The sequence below is a fragment of the Euprymna scolopes genome, chromosome 29 (genome assembly GCF_053919585.1).
Source record: "Euprymna scolopes isolate OS-2025 chromosome 29, ASM5391958v1, whole genome shotgun sequence".
In the NCBI taxonomy this organism is placed as follows: domain Eukaryota; kingdom Metazoa; phylum Mollusca; class Cephalopoda; order Sepiida; family Sepiolidae; genus Euprymna; species Euprymna scolopes.
In genome coordinates, this window is record NC_136510.1 from 45025001 (window position 1) to 45039071 (window position 14071).

General features: G+C 33.0%; 1 protein-coding gene across 7 annotated transcripts in view; it reads right to left on the reverse strand.

The window, feature by feature from the left end:
• Positions 1–14071, reverse strand: part of LOC145252634 (ras-related protein Rab-37-like) — a 233562-nt gene that overhangs the window by 65370 nt on the left and 154121 nt on the right. The window lies entirely within an intron of this gene.

Consider the following 14071-nt stretch of genomic DNA (forward strand, 5'->3'; position numbering starts at 1 on the left):
AAATGTTTTTGTTCGTTAAGAAAAAAAAAAAAAAAAAAAAAAAAAAAAAAAAAATTACTATTATTTAAAAAAAAAAAACTTGTTTTATATGTATTTATTTTGCAAACAGAAAACATTTTCAAAGCAAAATACTACTAAAAAAAACATAAATGAACGGTAGGTTTTTGCTTTTTTACTTATTTATTTTTGGATGTTTCTACATTTTACAATTTCATTTTACAGTTATTTTATTGTAGCGTTGTTTTTATTTTATCGGCAATGCTCGGTTTTATCCGGCTGTTGACATCATGCGTCGGACAAAGCCGAGCAAATGCTGAGTTACGTCTGGTTCGTTAAATGCACAAGTACCCTGTCAGGGAAGCAAGTAGCACAAAGGGAATTTCAAAGTGTATCTGTCCAAGGTAAAAACCTATCAGAATAGAAGGCTTTCCGGCAGTTCAGGACCTCTACAGTGAAGAAGCGTGAGTGTGTTGCAAAGCAGGTTTGTCAATGTTATATAGGTCGAAAGGGAACAAGTACACCGAGTTCAATAGAGAATATTCCATTAAAATACTTGTAAAACAGCCACAGAAATGCAGCATAATGGTGATAGGACAGGGGTTAGAGCTTAGTTGACAGTGTAGAACCTATTAAATTAAAGACCCTGTCCAAGACGGAGAGACTAACGGTCGATGCACCAACCCAGATGTGGCAACAATACTCCATGTATGGGCAAATGGTGGCTTTTGTACGAGCCTTTTTCAAGCCTCACACAAAAACACACATTCACATTTCAAGCTATGTCATATACATACGCACACACAAACATACGCGCCTACGTCCACACATGTACACATATTCACGTTCGCGTACATACACTCACATTCACGTGTATATACACACACGCTACGTACACATGTACTCACACACGCGCATACGAACGCACACATGGACGACGTCACTTCCGCTTTCTAAGGAAATATACGCATGCGCAAAGGACCACCGAAAACGAGTATAAAAGAGAGAGTAACAACCGGCTCTTCCTTTTCCAGCCCAGCTTCCTGCTGGTCGGTCGGTCGGTCGGTCTTCGGACCACCCGCGCGCGTCACGCCCACTTACTACTATGTATGGGGCACGAGCTAACAGACCGTATGTACACATTCCCACTCTTTCTCTCTCTATCTACTACTGGTCCCTGAGAACACCTTCGCATAGCTGACTACTAACTGATGTCAACTCTCATATCCTCTTCTTTGTCTACACGCTGGACTATCATTCTCATTTTTCACTACAACACTTATTTCTCTTCCCACGCGCGAACAAACGATAGTGACCCGAACTTGAGATAAACACATATTTCCTATTCTTTCTACAACACCAGTCCCACAACGAACATTGGTTACACTCGTGCGGACATGAACACATGTTATAACTAAAACGTTCATTCTTTCAACAGCAAATAAACGACGTTTATCTTATCCATCAATTGAGTCTTTGTTTCCTTCAATTCCATTCGTTTCATTATTCTTTTGTAACGGGATTGGGGTATTTATATATCCTAGTCCCCTACACTTTGTAGAGGTGTAGGATAATTTCAGGCGTTAATAATCTTCTAGCATGATAGAAGGAAGCCATATTCTTTGCAGCAGCCTTTGCAATGTCCTCAGTGTATTTGTTCCACTTCATATTGCCTGTGAATGTTAAGCTGAGGAGGTTGAAGGAAGAATTCTCGGATAGGTGTTATTTGTCATGCCTATCAGTGGTTGGGAAGGCTTCTTATAATTGTTAAAGGAGAGCAGCTTTGTCTTAGAAGCGTTAAATGTTACCACCCATTTACAGCCCCATTTCACTACAGTCTGGAGGTCGTTTCCTTAGATTTGTATACATTCATTTTTTCCTCATGCCTGTTGTAGAGCGTTGTATGTATTAGGTAAATTCAGTTATACGTGCAACTCTTCTAGTGGTTGAAGCTTCAATCTTTAGCATTGGTGATACTAAGAATACAATTGTGAATTACTTAAACCTTCTACCTGGTCAAGGCTGACAGGACAAGAGCATTCTACCCCTGTGAATTAATGGGTTCTGTTCAAAATTCTATGCAGATTCTCGAGTTCAACAAGATACTTCTAAGCTCCAATCTATGCTCCCCCCCTTTCCTGATTTTCATGAAAAACACTCATCTAGTTGAAACCACTATTAATAATTTCCCCCACTCTTTATCTGTGCCTAAATCTGAACGTAGATTCCATGAACAAAGATTCTTTCTTAGAACTGCATACCTGTGGAACTGTTCCGCTTTCCAACTGACTACAATATCAAGTCCAACGTAAACAAGTTCTTGATGAGCCGTTCCTCTTAAGTAATCCAATTTACCAAATTTCCACTACTAACAATTACTATGACATGTTCCCTTTTACCACTGTATACTCATTAATTCTTATCCTCGAGTGGTCTCCGGGCCTTGATAAGTAGCGACTCCTTTGTAAAAAAAAAAATAAAAAATAAAAATAAAAAAAGCTACACCTAAAGAAGAGTGAAGGTTACATCGGCAGAAACGTGAAAATAAAACTAAGGATAAGAACAGTAGTTCGAAGAATCCAAATACTCAGTGTCTATCGCCAAAATTCAGAAACAAATCTTATTAATCTTTGTGTCAAATTTGCTGCTCTAGAGAGCAAGTAAACAAACCATCTGCAAATGAACAACCATTTTGAACCGCACATCAAAATTGTCCTTAGTGAGTCGTAATGAAAGCCTTAGATTTGATAACCTCAGAGGAAGATTTAATCAGGCAGAACAGGAGATTCTGTTGCTTTAGCCACATTGAAAGAACACATGAGGTTTCTTGGATTAGTACATGTAGATCAGTTGAGGTAGCAAGATCAGTTGGCAAAGAAAGACCAAGAAATGCAGAAGAGTAAGTAATAGGGAATCATTTTTATTGCATATATGGCATAATCACATTGACCCACTGGTTCCCGTTAGATCACCAAGGTTAAGTAACATTGATTCTGATCGGAACTAAAATGGGTGACGATTAAGGAATTCCAGGTGCTATATGTATTCTTTGTTTATCTCGGTATTGTTTCCTTTTTCTTTTTTTTTTGTACACAGTGGTCACCACTTATCAAGGCCCGGAAGCCACTCAGAGATAAGGGTTATTGAAAGTACAATACTTCTCCTAGTCACTGGACTCAAGCAGTGCTGATTCAGGAGAGGCGTGGTTGGAGATTGTGCAACCCTTGCTTCACAATTGCTTGTGCAGCTGTCTCTTGAGACAATGGAGGAATCAATTTTTATTTCTATCCTCATCAAGAGTTTATCAAATTTTGTTCAATGTTGAAGAATGTCTTCTTTGATTATTGGTCGACATATCTATGGGGTTTACAGGTGAAATCAAGACTTGTTGTCACTTGTTTCAATGTTAAGGACACAGTAAATTCAGTGAAAGAACCTGGCTCAAGGTTTTAGTTTGTGTGTGTTTTTTTTTTTTTGTTTGTTTTTTTTTACGGCATATCAATCCTTTTTGGGTTATTTAATGCTGAATCCAGTAATTGTGGAAAAGTTTGTAATACAATTATGTTATTAAAGAATAAATCTTTAACAAAGCAAAACTTATCAAGATAAGAAAAGCTCAACACTATTAAGAGGAGCAAACAAATATATTAAATGAAAAATGAAGGATGAAAGTTACATATGATTTTAATATATCATCAGAACAATAAGGAAAAAGAAAAGGTGTAAATTAAGAAAAAAGAAACCTCCTTAGGCCATGCCATTTCGAAGCTAAATGCTTCTCATCAGACGAGGAGAAGGGCCAGAACGTTTATCTATGTTTGCAATTTGTATAATTCTGGTTCGTCTTCTGATGAGAAGCATTTAGCTTCGGAATGCCATGGCCTAAAGAGGTTTCTTTTTTTCTTAATTTTCCCTTTTTACTTTTCCTTATTGTTCTGATGAAAGTTTCGATGCGTCAAGTTTTTTATTTATTTATGCATAGTGTTGAGTTTGTTTTGTTTAATGGCATATAAACCTTTTCGAGGTTATTTAATGCCAAACCAGTAATTTTGAGAAAAAAGAAACATGCATTAAGTTCTTTATATCTTAAAATATTTATTCATTGTGTTTGGTTTGGTTGTTTTGTAGAGGAAAACTTTGTTTTTGACTTTGCAAAACATGATTGTGTTTTGCAAAGGGAAAAAGCAAAAAAAACCAAAAAGAAACATTAACATCAACGTTTGGTGCATTTTAGGTCTGGAAGCCGGTATCTTCAGACAGCCTGATCTGGTAGCACCAAACCGGCTCAGGGATGGGTGCCATAAAACATGCACACTTTCGAGTGAAATCGGGTTCGCGTCAGGAACAAAACGGCTCAAGGATGAATGCTATAACACACACACACACACACTTTTGAGTGAAAAGTATTTTTTTTTTTTTTGCCAAAGAAAACGCGTCTTACTTTAGCCCTCAGCGTTTTGTTATCTGAAATGTCAGAAGTGTTGACCTAGTAAATGTAATCTCATTGAAAGTTCACTGGTCAAAATAAAATCAATTTCATTTTTTGTTTCGTTGTCTAATGTCTAAGCGTGTAAACTTATTTTCTTAAATTTTGTATTTGTTGTTTTCAAACTGTTTGCTGTTTTTGATACAAAAAAGAGCAAGAAGTTCTCTATTGGATGAGGTACCTGGCTTAAATGTCTCCATAGCAGAAGAACATCTGTTGTGTATTTGGCCGACTTTGCAATTAAGATTACTTATCTAAATAATAAAAGTAGATGCATGTGTGCTCGGCTCATATCAGTAATAATGTATATAAATTTATTTTTATGATCAAAGAAAGGGGGTGGTGGCTGCATCTTAACAATTGATAATAATAAAGAAAAAAAAAAAGAATATTCACATATGCAAATTTCATTTTCTTGAACAAAGAGGAGGAAGCCTAATCTTAATATGTAATAAAAAAAATTCGAAAATGATCTTCATGAATATTAGAAAATTCCAAAATGGTTTTCTTAAATATTTTCAAATTTCAAAATGGCTTTCATAAATATTTAAAAATGTCCAAAATTATTTTCATAAATATTTATGAAATTCCCAAATTATTTTTTTTTTATAAATATTTAGGAAATTCCAACATTATTTTCATAAATATTTAGAAGATTCAAAAACGGTTTTTATAAATATTTATACATTCAAAAAGTATTCTCAGAAATATTTGGAAATTATTTGCCTTTCCTCTGATCTAGCACATTCATATACAGATGAAGTGTACATGACAAGCAAACAAGATAAACTACAGAGTTTTATTAATATATGCATTTTTATTTTAATGCGCTGATGTGTCTATCAGCAGTTATTCTTCCTTTTATATATCTTAGTGAAGCGCTTACTTATGGTATCTGCCATTCTAAATGGTTAACTATGGTTTAAACGTAATTAAATGTAATTTAACCATAAACAGAAATGGCTTTAGGGCATGAAAGAAAAAGAAAAGAGAAAACAATAACAAAAAGTAAAAACAGAAACAAGAAAACGAAAAATAAAAGAAAAAAACAAACAAAAGACAAAAAAAAAACAAAAAACAAAAAAGAAACAAAGATGGAAAAATGAACAAAAATCGCAAAATGAACAAGTTTAGAAAAAGCAAAAATGAAAAAGAAACAAAAATAAAGAAAAGAAACAAAAAGAAAAGAAACAAAGAAAAACAAAGAAAATAAACAAAAAGAAAAGAAACAAAGAAAATAAACAAAAAGAAAAGAAACAAAGAAAAGAAAAAAAGAAAAAGAAAACAAGAGACCAAAAAAGGAAAACAAGAAACCAAAAATAAAATAAAGAAACAAAAACAAAAATGAAAAGAAAAAAGAAAAAAAGACAAAAAGAAAAACAAAGAAACAGAAAAAACAAATAAAAACAAAAAGAACAGTAATAAAAAAGAAAAAAGAAAAAGAAAGAAAACAGTATAAAAAGAAAGAGAAAAAATAAAAAAAAAATCTTAAATGACATTGAGCATTCTTTAAATTAATAAAAACATATTTAATGCATATTTCTGTAATATTTGGAAGTAGCTTGCTTTAAATAATTTGGGACTGGCAAGATTTAATCATGTTTTTTTTTTTCTTTTAAAATGTTAAAATGGGATTTTGAATATTTTAAACTTGTTTTTTGCTTGTTTCGTAGAGTTTTATTGCGATGCCCACAGAGGTTTAAACGAATAAATATTTATTTGAGTTTAGAAAGATGAGACAAATTCAAGATGGCCGACCGCTATAAATTCAAATTACCCAACTTAAACAGGAGGCAGATTATAAATTGGAAAACAGGCAGGTTAAAAGGAAAATTAAATAAATATTCATTTCACTGTGATTAAGACAGACAGACAGAAAAGTGACTAGAAATAACCGGAGTTATGACAAATATGGGCCAAACACATTTTTATTAGATTCAAGAACTAGTGATTTTTATTTTATTTATTTATTTTTTGTTTTGTTTTATAGCATATCAACCCTGTTTGGGTTATTTAATGCCAAGTTTAGTCATTTTAGTAAAAGATTTTATGCTTCAAGTTCTTTATATCTTTAAATATGTATTTATGGAGTTTGGTTTGGTTTGGTAGTTTTGTTTTACAACATATCAACCCCTTTAAGATTATTTAATTATCTAGTAATTTGGAGAAAAAAGTTTTTATGTTTCAAGTTCTTTATATCTTCTTGGGTCATTTAATGTCAAATTCAGTAATTTTGGAAAAGGTTTCATTTGTTAAATTCTTTATATGTTCAAATTCATGGTGTTTGGTTAGGTTGATTTGTAGAAGAAAACTGTTTTTGGCTTTGCAAAACATGTTTGTGTTTTGCAAGGGTAAAGAAAAAAAAACAAAAAACATAAAACAATAACATCACTGTTTGGTGCATTTTAGGTCAGGAAGCCGGTATCTTCAGACAACCTGATCTGATAGCACCACTCAGTTGAAACAAGATCATTATCTAAAGTGGCATAATAAATAAATGGATAATCATATCTTTCTCCATGACACAAGTAATTTTATTGGATGGATGATATGCAGTAGCTCAAAAATCGTTTTTTAAGATTATGACATGCTGAATGCATTGCTGTTAAAATCAATTTAGTATTATGTATGAAATTGGAAAAACACTTCTAATATTAGTAGTTATTTATCTCGCTGTTGTGTGTCAATAACACGGTTAACATGGTACTAGCTTAAACCAATTTTCTTGTGTTCAAGTTAAGTGTAGAGAGGTCAAAATGTTACTGGTGATATCTATCAAACTCGTTAACTTGCATCGGCGAACGCACAACACAGAGGGATCGACCAGAGGTCACAAGGCAGGTCAGTGCATACTTAGTGCAAGTTGTGTTGACAGGATTTGCCACCCCACACCACACCTCAATATATAAGGAAGGGACATATGAGAATAGTCAGTCAGTAAAAACAGGAGATTCACATAGATTTTGGAAGAGTCTGTTTCAGGAGTCAGTCTGTCTCTGATTCCGAGAAGATGGAAAACTTCTCGTGGGGGCAATGAAATGGGGGTGGATAGCAGCTAAACTGATAGCAAAATTCCCACCCTCCTAAGGATGACGCAGAGAAACAGGGACGCCACTTCGACTGTGGAAACTGAATAAAGATCCAATTGTCCAGATAAATGAGACTTGTGTCTGTTGCTACGCATGAGAGAGCTTTTGTTCCAGGTGTGCTGAACGTCGGGACACAAACCGCTCAAGAACACGGCCAAAATGTACCAAAGAGGATATAAAAGGTACGTTCTGCCTTGTTTTTATAAACCCCTCTAAAGGGCTGATGTGCCGTAAAAGTGAACATTGACACGCAATATAAAAATTCTCCCTCCCCACATTACATCCCTCCCATTCCGGGAAAGACACACGATTGAGAAAGTGGGATTTAAAAAGCCAGCGCTATAGAGGAAGAGTACTCTGGCAAACAAAAATTGCCTAGACAACTCTGTCGAAATTTCTTCATATTTTCAGATATCCTGATCTGGTCACAACAGAAATAATTAGTGAAGAAATCTGGGGTTTCCAGGGAACATTAATTTCAAAGGTGAAATTTTGGAGCTATTTTTCTGTTTTCTTTGTCTACTTTGATAATCTTGACATCAAACTGCTAAACCAAATGTTTCCTTAGCAAATCTTTCTTTTTTTTTTTTTTTACAGTTTTTGCTATCAAGTTTAGCATTATTTTTCTTTTTACTACCTTGTTTGTCTGTTCCTTTAAAATAATCAATTGGGTAGTCATAAAAATCCCAGCATGAGTCACCACTTGCCTAGGCTTAAAGCCATTCGAGGATAAGAGTTAATGAGAGAGATGGCTTGTCAGTTTGATGATAAATATTATGGGAAAACTGCAAACAAAGTATGGAATGAACACAATTTGATTAAAAATTTAAGGCAAAAACCAACATTTTTTTCTTTTGAATAAATTATTTATTCATCTTAAATATATGAGCAAGCTTTCAACTATATAAGCTTCTTTTGAAGCGTTTTGATTTTTTTTTTTTTTAAATCATTTTTTGGCTTTTTTAAACTTCCAATAATATCTCACATTCCAAATGGTATCTCTAACTTGCCAATATTATTCCATTTACCATGTCATGTAAGCCATGAGTGGCACATGTAAATAAGTAAAGATAGACTATCTGCTATCAACACCTTGACAGACTTTCATACTATAGAAATTTTTATATCTCTGAGAGAAAAATGATTGAAAAAAAAAAAAAAAAAAAACGCTTGAAAATGAACTTATGGTCGAAAGCTTGCTCATATATTTCTTTCATATTTTATTTTCAAGGAAAAAAAAGATGTAGTTTTTGGCTTTTATAAATTTTAAACGATACCTCAAAAGTACCAATATTATTTCATTACAATGTATTACTTATGAGAATGATTTGTTGGCATTGGATTTAAAGACGACTGTATTGTAGTCTGCAGGAAAGCAATCTCATGGCAATGTCTTCTGTATTTGTCTATTCCTTTAAGATGGCCATAGAAAGGTTAGTTTGGAAATAAATTTCTAAAAGCTGTCCAACACATGCCAACATGTAAAATGGACATTAAACTGAATGATGATGATGATGATGATGAATCAGGTAATCATATAAATCGTTGCATTTTGTAAAAGAAAATTGGGTTGAGCAGTTTAGTATCAAGGTGATTGAAATAGACAAATATCCGTCAAAGGCTGAAATGACATATATTGTACTTATTTCTGTGTTGGTTCTGAATAACATTTTCATGGAGACAACAAGGTATCCTGTAGTTACAGGTACTATCCGTTCCTCTCCATGTCCAGCATAGTCCTCTCGCTGATGTTTCCTTTTTTTTTTTTTTTTTTTTTTTTTTTTTTTAAGTTTTTAGCCCTATATCGCCTTCTTGTGGCTAACATCACAACTAAGGGAAGATAACCTTTATATATTTTTGGTGCTTGTGCTGTATAATTCAATTTCAAATAAATAAATTTTAGGTAAAAGCATTTGCATTTTATGTCAAAATTAGTCACAATTCCCCAAAATTGACCTAGTAGAAAAATACTTACAGGAAAAAAAAAAAAAAAAAAAAAAAATTGAATTATACAGTTTTATTGTAATTGTTAATGAAGACTTAAAATCCAGGGGAGGTAACTGCAGCATATGATTTGGACAAAATAATTATCTCCCTTGCTTTCAATTAAAATATGCCATTTTTTTTAAATCTTATTTTTATTTTAATCTAAAATGCATTTTTAAAAACCATATTACACAAGCACTATATTTTCTATAGTTTGTTGTTTGGAATTGAAATAACTGTTTGCAACAGCAGTCCTATTACTTTTCGGACATCTTGCATAATATGTAGTCGGTCTAAACACTTGTTGCAATTTTATCAGAGTGTAAATCTAAAAAGCGGCATATCAAGCAATGGTAATACTCAAGCTGGATTTGCAGCATCATAGAGTTGTATGTTTATTTCATGCCTTTTTTTTTTTTTTTTTTTTTTTTTTAAATATCCATTCACATACGATCCGATTCCATTTCTTGAATATTTAAAAAGGTCAGAAATTCTAAGTTTATTTCATTGGATGACTTTTTTTTGTTCCCCTTTCACCTTGTTGGTTTTATGTTTATTTCTCTCCAGCACCAATCTATTTCCCCAAGATCCTTGATTTGGAAATGTCACAAAAGACGTCATATAGGAACGCACACAAAAGTGCCAATAAAAATTACTTTGGTAACAATGATTGAGACAGCCACTTATTCCACGCAAACACAACCAGACAGGAAAAGAGGACATGGCTATTCTCCCTGGCCTGAGTGTCAAGAAAACCAGAAAAGAGTAAAAAAAAAAAAAAAAAAAAAAAAAAAAAAAGAAGAAAATGTGAATGTAGAAATTTCATTAATTGTCACATACATTCAAACAAATCTATCAGATCATGTATGGAGTAATGTTACCATATTTGGGCTGGTGAATCTCTGTCCCACTTGATAAGGTTCAGAAATGTATCTATAATTTGGTTGACCCTCCACCCTTTCTTCTTCCATGCACCCCCTCTCTCTCTCACATACATGATGTTGCTAGTCCCAGTCTTTTCTATAAATACTATTATGTCATGTGCTCTTTAGACTTGACTGATCTTTTCCTTGCTTCTTTTGTTCCAGCTCGTTTGGTTCAGTCTAGTAGTCTCCATTTTACTGTTTTGATAGCTCATTGCAATACAGCTTATTCGAGTTGCTTCATTTTAAGAATTGCAGACTTGTGGAACTCTTCCTGCTGACTGTTTTCCTTCTACCTATAAGCTTCAGTTTTATCAAGACTAAGGCCAATAGGCTTCTCCTGTTCCTTGCGACAATCAATTGTTCTTATATTTGTAAATTTTTGAGATGAGGATTTATTTTTCATATTATTTGGATTCTTTGGACTACTATTTTCATCTTGAGTGTCATTTTCACAATGATTTGGCCAATGTAATCTTTGTGGCACAAAGGATACAGTACTTGGTAAAATTCAGTTTTGAGTTCCGGAGGTTGAAGGTTCAATCCTCAGTGCAGATAACATTCAAAATAAAACTGAATTACTTAGGGCTTCTACTCAGTCATGGCTGATAGAACAAGAGCATGCTACCCACTTGGATTAAGTAAAGGTTTTTCATTTCGAAATTCTATGCAGATTCCAGAGTGTGATAAGATACACCTGAAGAAGATTGGGGATTATGTTGACCGAAATGTGAAAATAACACTCAAGATGAGAACAGTAGCTCAAATAATACAAATAATATGGATCTTTTTTTGTGTTAGCTCCTTACACTAACTGGCTTTATGTTCTGTCTAGAGTGATTTCCATAAAATGAAAAACAAAAAATAAACGAAAAGACCAAAAACAGTTTAAGGTAATGTTGAATGCATTGTAGCTGTTTATCTTGGAATAATTATCTTGTAACCCCCCCCCCCCACCTCACTTTCATAACTCTTTCACATGGCTCTAGTCTTTTGCCAATATATATTAAACAGTACACTCTCCTACTGTTTCTTCAAAAACTAAAAAAATTTAGCCTTTTATTTTGGTGATGGTATCATAATAAAAACACTGGTTTCTAGTAAGTCACTTAATTAATTTAGGGGCTGATTTTTTTGTGGACTAATCTTGTAATCCCACTTCCTTCCCTATTGGGCTTTTGAAAGGCTTACTTTTGGATAGCCTGTTTGGAGTCTAGAGGGTTGAACGATAGTGGTCTCTTTCAGATTTTTCTTGTCTTGAATTGTTTCTTTCCTTTTATTATTATTGTTTAGCTTCTTACTTGCCCTCAAACAAGGCTTCATGCCTTAAGCCTTGTTTGGGGCCAACCCTCAAAACTGCAAAATTCCAATTATAGATTTCTGGACTTATGCAGTTATGGAAGTTAAATACTGTGATTAATTTTTACAACATTAGAATAAAATTTCCATATAACGTCATATATATGACGATAATATTTTTTATAAATAAATATCATTCTTTATACTTACAGACACTAGTGTTTCATGCTTATGCAATAATCAGTGTAGGAATTATTGCCAGTCGGGAGATTCGAACCCAGTCACAAAGTTAGCCTTGATACCGTAGGCTAGTTTTTCACGACTAGACTATCAGCAATTAACACAGAAATTGATGGAAAATAAGTATCTATAAATGCCAAGTCAGTAGGCATATTTAAAAAACAATCAGAGAGTATTCAAGTGGGAATATTGCATTTTGCGCTTAGATTGACTGCTTTTTCTTAATTCCCTAAAGAGGGCTCAACTTTAATTTCTTAAAACACACACACACTATCATTATAGAGAATCAAAGTTAATCAATATTTGTTTTCCTACATTTATGTTCTTATATATTTTGATCATGCAAAATACCCTTTGAAATATTTGTCAATTTTGAAATTGAGTTATGCCTGAAAAAACTACTTTTAATTCTTTTAATTAGTCATAATTTGTGAATAAGTCATAACGAGTTGAATAGTAAGATTAGTTTTTATTACATTGGAAGAAAATTTCTAGATAACCTTTTAGAGTTTGTGAGTGTTTCAGTTCAAAAGTCAATCTTATGACATTACAATATTTATAAAATACTGCTCAATAACAAGTAGAGCTATATTTTAGCATAAATTTTTATTCACACAAACATGTTTGCTACATGTGTCCATACATGTTTTAGCTATAAACTTATTCACGGTTTAGCATCAACAAACCACTGACAGCTAAGACTATGGAAAGGCGACTGGATTTGGAAATGATGGCATGATCTGTGATCATGGCTAATTTTAAAAGGGAAGGGATGTTGACAACTCTCAAACTGATTTAATGCCATTAGAGTTTTCTTGGCCTTCGGACCAAGATCAAAGTGTAGTATCTGTCTAATGCAATACTTCAATTTTTTTGTTCTCAGTTAGTGGAGGAGAAATTTTTCACGGCTGAAACAATTTTTAATTTTTGTTCTTTTTCTTCACATTAAAATAAACGACCCTAGTGTCTAACTCTGCCCTTGTGGGGAGGCAAAGTAAATAGGAACTCTCAAATGGATTTTCGTTAAAGATATTTTTTTAAACAATTTGTTTTTCTTTTTATATGCTCTCCTAACATCTCTTTCCTAAAATTGACCACTATTATCTTTTTCAAAATTCATTCCTTTTTCCAGATTCTTTGTCAGCATAAGATGAGAGAATTTGAATAAGCTTGTAGTTGAAAGATGTATGGATATATGTAACCAAAATGGTTGCATACAACAAAATATATATACTAATGTTTTATATACGTTTATGTATTATTAAACAAAAGTTGAGTTAATCAACGTTTGTTTCCTCTAGAACCTTTTCCCTATATATTTAAAATTTTAATCATACAAACTACATGTTAAAATATTCCTCAGTTTAGTATTATTATTTGCAACTTTTATTCCTAACGTCTCCCCAATTTCTGGAGTTCGATATCTCTCCTAGTCTCACATCTTGCGATGTGTCTGCTCTCCACGCGACCAACCTCTCCATGTCAAATCCATCTGTTCAACTTGACTGCCAAACCTGAACTGTTTACATGTATATGGAAACTATCTTTTCTTAACTCTTTGACCATGTGACTAATAATAAATTTATCTACCACAAAAGAACAATCACCCGATCTGTCATATAATTTAATTTTGTTTATGTTAGTTATGAAAATTAAAATTCCTAACTAGTTTCTAAAATTCCATTTTGCCAAGTTAACATTCCTAGTAATATTTTAGCTGACAAAATATCTAAACTATGAAACAACAATCATAATAATAATCATCTAGTTTACTTTCTGGCGTTTTCCTGGATCAACAATAAGGCCAATTTCTGGCTAGGATTTCTCCTTTTCTCTCTGTAAGGATTTTATAGCGATAATATAGATGAGTATCCAATGAGAAATAGCAGTATTTACTGTGAATTTTCTCTTAATGAAAGATATATCTGGCTGGGTATAGTATGTAATCGATTAAATAGATTTGAATTCCCCTTTTTATTATGTGAATAACACAGATTGAAAAATATCTGTATATCACTCGCTAAGTAGAATCAAATATTGTTTTGGCAGAT